Raw genomic sequence first — 4,969 nt, 5'->3', positions numbered from 1 at the left:
CCTTGTGTTTTATATAATCATTCCCATACATTGTGTTTTATAAACTTAATCCCCGTTGAATTATGCCCACCATTACCCTGTCTTTTCAGGGCCCTGCTGGATCTTTCCCATTGCCTTTACCCCTCCTCCCTCCACCCACCAAATTGTGTGATCCCATGATTCCATCGCCAAGCCACTTCTTAAAAAAAAAAATAATTTGCTCTCTCTGCAGTTCATAGAGGTATTTAGTTAATGATGCCTTTTACAAACCAAGAGGTCCAGCATTTCTGCTGCTAGAAGGGGAGTTAATTGCCATAAGAAAATAGGTTTCAGTAATTACCTGGATTATACATGCTGAGGGACTCTATCTACGGCTTAAATCTGAAACCCAGATTCCATATATACAGATAATCAGCTGCATCAGTTTAAGGGTTTCCTTTCAGCTGCTGTTCTTAGTGCTTTAGCTTCTGTCTCTTTTTAATTTGTTGTTATTGTTGTGCACCGTTGAGTCGGAACGTGACACCTAGACCATATTAAACAAACTGATATTTTAAAATAATAATTCTTAGAATACCTTGAGGTACTCTAAAGTGTTCTGACTGTTCATCACATGAATACTCAAAAGTGGTGAAAGGAGCATCTGCTTTCATATTAGAGAGGCTGAAGTTTCTAAGATACTTACTATCAATAATTTCATACGAGAAAATAACCTAGAAATGAAATATAAAAAAATGATGGCATTGCCTTTTATGTGGAAGAATGGAACAATTTATGTAAGCAGTGAGATTGACATTGGAAAGCTTAATACGATTTTCAATAGGATTGATATTGTATTACAGAATCTGGGTCTTGATACAATCTGGAATTTACTGGAATTTACACAGCTAATTATCTTATGTTTGTGCTACTTGCCTGTGAAAAAAATTGAGATTTTAAACAGCGATGTTCCTTTCGGTTGTTGTTTATATTAGCAGTGTGCAAATTATATCAGTTTCTGTGATCTCCTGCAGATATTTTAAAACCTGGTGGGAGTGAAGATCGGAGAATGAAAAAGAATGAGTTCCATTTTTGAGCTCCCTGGGCAGCCGAAGGGCATCCTAAAACACCTCACTGGAGAAGAGGGAGCAGCCGCCGAGGAGGGACTGCTCAGAGGACGAAGCTTGTCATTGTTATAAACAACAACAACAAAGATGAGGTTTCAGTAGGGTTCGAATTATGGAAACATAGTGTGATTTTTTTTTTAATTTTAAATTGATTTTAATAGAAGTTTACAGAGACTGGATTTCCATTCATGCATTGTTGCACTTTTCTCCCTGCCCACCCCTCCTCCATGAATTAGCTTTTCTTTTTGAAAAGTAAAAGAAAAAAATTCTTTCGTTCTTATTCAGTTCCTCCCCCCAAACATTTTAAGAACTGAATAACATGTTTATGTGTTTTCTCCTTGTATAAAATCCACAGTTATTGAGTCAATGTAACAGTTTATCAGGTTATCAAGTCTGTGAATCTTCTTGGGTGGTGACTGTCTATCTTTGTCCTAAAGAGTAGCTGGGGGAAGGGGGGTTTGAACTGCTGACTTTTCAGTTGGCAGCACAACTTGAACCAGAGCTATGCCACCAGAGCTTTTTGTAGAAAGCAAACTTCACCGCTGAAGATTCAGAGCAGTGTTGCGTGTTCACAGCGAAGAGCTTTTTGAAAGTAAGAAAGTCCAAGGTAAAGTGAATTTGGAAAAAGAAAATAACCTAGCAATGAAATATAACGAACGATGGCATTGCCTTTTATGTGGAAGAAGGGAACAATCAGTGTAAGCAGTGAGACTGACATTGGAACGCTCAAGAGGATTTTCAAGGCCGTGATCCTAATTGCATCCATTCATTTCGGTCTCCCAGTCCTGGCAACAGAACAACTTTGATTGTAACGACTGGAAGAATGGATTTTACTCCTATTGTTCCTTTCAGCATCGTGAAAACTTACTCCAGGCAACTATCAAATGTCAAATATCAAATAAGGTGACAGAAGAAGATCATTTAGAAAGATTAGCAGAAATGCAACACCTATAACAGAATGTAATTTCCACATACAACTTGCCAATTGAGAAGAAAAATACTGATCTCCTTTCAATAAAAACAAGTCATATCCTATTATTATTATTATTATTATTATTATTCAGCATGTACTTTAAGTGATGCTTAAGGAAGAAAATCATCCAACTTGAACTCTCATTTGTATACTTTCAAACTATAAAATTAGCACAGACTAAAGCTTTTTAATTTGCTTCAATTTCTTCATCTTTTCTTCCCACCCTCTGCTCCCTTGTTCCTCTCTCATCTCCCCTGTGGACTTTAATCCACCTCTTACTAGTAGTGATCCTTCTATTTTTGCAATAATGGTCTTATGTAACGTTTGTCCTCATCAGACCAAGTTAATTCACTCAGCATACTGCTCTCTAGCCTTTCCCATGTTATATAGTATTTTACAAGATCATTCAGGGTCATTGATGGTATCAGTCTACTGCAAGGTCTCTTGGGAGAGTGAGTCAACCTGTGTGCTTCAGGCAAGCCCAGGCAGCGGCGCCTGTATGAGTACAAACTTTCAGGGAGGGCACCATCTCGAATCTCGCCTCACCTACATGCGTCGAGTAGGACACAGCATCCTTTCCTCCTCCTAGCCTCTTTGTCCAGACACCACACTTTAGCATTCTGTGGTTCTGCAGGTCTCCCTGACTTCATGCTCATAGCATGATCTGCCTGTAAAATCCCTCACTCCTGTGTCAAGGGAGGAGCCGGAGGGATCAAGACTTTTGGATTCTAGACTTTGAACTCCAAATTTGTAACCTCCTTCCTGGTCTAAGAATCTGCCTGTGGACAGATTCTCCATAAATGTAATCGCGGTTCTTCAACCCCCGTTCTTCATAATAATTTCCATAATACGTTTTCACTCACATGGTGGGAAGATTTGTGCTTAGTCAGTAGAAAGAACACGGGTAAATACATTTCTTCTCTGATCTCAGACCAGGTGAGACTAATCCCTGCTTGCTGCTCTGCTTGTTGCTAGTACTGGAAATGGTATCACTTTCAACGCCCTTGTAATTCCATTATTATCCAAGGCTTCGTTAATAGTCTATGTTCCATGAGGACGGAAACCCTTTCTTGCTAGAAACAAGCATTCTTCTAAGACAGAGTGTGCCCTTGGCATGTGCTTCTTGTGGCCTAGACTTTGGATGGCAAGCAACAAAAAAATACAACTGAGACGAAGAAATCAGTGACTCATTTAACTAAAAAAAAAACAAAACCAGAGATAGGACGAGTGGTTTCATCATAGTCAGAACTTTGGATTCAAACTTAATATGATTTTTTTTTCTTTTCTTTTACTTTTAGATTATGGTCATGTGGCAGCCAAGAGAAATTGACTCATCCAGGCCATTCTAACCCTTGAAACCGCCAGTCTTAGCAATTGTTTCAGCAAATATCACAAGCACAGTTTTCAGTGGCTGGCCTGCTCACGGGAACATCAGTGAGTCCATTACCACAGCTCATGTACTTTTAACTTGTTAGTTAAATTTGTGTCTTCTAGGTTGCAACACCTCCACGATACATCTTCAAGGATATGAACAATTGATAACAGTGCATCTAAATTCCAAAATCAATCTCCATAATAGTCTATGTGTTTCCTACTGCCAAAGGGGCCCTTTAGAGTAGTGAGAGAAGATCTTCACCCTGAAACCCACAGCGTCCCTCTTCAGCAGGAAGTAGCTAAGAGAATATGCCATCCCCTTTTCCTTATGAATCAGGGAGGAGTGATAGGGAATGGCAAGGGACACACTGACAAAGGAGATTAATCAGAACTGGCTTTGACAAGCACTGTGGCAATTGGACAATTAAAATAGACATTCGGGGGGTGGGGAGAAGAATGAACTGGGGAGGAGGGTAGAGAAAACAGTGCAACAATGAATGAATGAGAACCCAAAATCTCTGTAAATGTTCATTAAAACTAATAAAAATTTAAAAAAAAAGTGAACTGAAGAGGGAGAAGAGAGGGTGAGGGGGTAAAATGTGCAACAATAAATGAAAGAAAATCTAAAAAAAAAAGTGTGGTATTCTCACTGCCTTCATTGGGGTCAAATGACTTTCCAGAAACTAACAGGAGATGGAAGTCTCCACTGACCTACAGGGATTAAAAGAATAAAGAAAGTGATTTTTCAAGGGAAGAAAAGGAGTTCTTTTATCAGAATTGGTAGCAGAACCATGGTAATAACCAGAATTTAACCAAAAACATTTATTGAGTGCTTTATGTGGATTTACTAATTTAAGACTATCTCTAAAATGCTCAGTGTTGGAAGAACGAGAGAATACAAGAATAGATGCAAAGTTTCAGGCTGAGTCTGCTGAGCTAATTTTATGGCTAATGCTATAATTACCATTATTGTGATTGACTCCTAGTAACTTTGTAACTTCGGTTCTAATTTACTTATCAATTAATAAAATCATTTCCTTGCAATTTATTAGAAAGCCAAATACAAGACCAGTGGTCCTGTGGTGGTCTCATCCCATTTGTAGTTAAAACAATTCTAATTAAGTTTAAATAACTCAGTTGTCTTGTAATTTGAATGTCACATCTTTTTCTTTTCTGTGTTTATCATAATTGCCTATTATATCTTTGTACTTTCTTGGGTGAGCTGAGTTTTAGCTTGTAATTTTAATCAGTCAATATTTGGTATGTTTACATAGCTAACTTAACCTCTTTATCTTCATTTTTTCATATTTATGTCATGAGAAGCAACATTTCACTCCCTCCCAACCCTTGGAGTATTACTGTTGCTCCTTAAAGAACAATTTAGCTTCGTTAGGTTATGTTTATGTTTAAGTTTGAATCCAAAGAGATTTTTCTAGTTTACTAAGTCTGTTAATCTTGTTTTCATTTTGATATTTTTTAATGACTGTTCTAAATTCCATACCAAGAACTTCCTGGTTTTTTCACCAACATTGATGAGAAA

Source organism: Elephantulus edwardii, unplaced genomic scaffold (genome assembly GCF_000299155.1).
Source record: "Elephantulus edwardii isolate Elephantulus edwardi_28Jun2011 unplaced genomic scaffold, EleEdw1.0 scaffold00087, whole genome shotgun sequence".
NCBI classification, from domain to species: domain Eukaryota; kingdom Metazoa; phylum Chordata; class Mammalia; order Macroscelidea; family Macroscelididae; genus Elephantulus; species Elephantulus edwardii.
Note: the sequence above shows the minus strand (reverse complement) of the source record.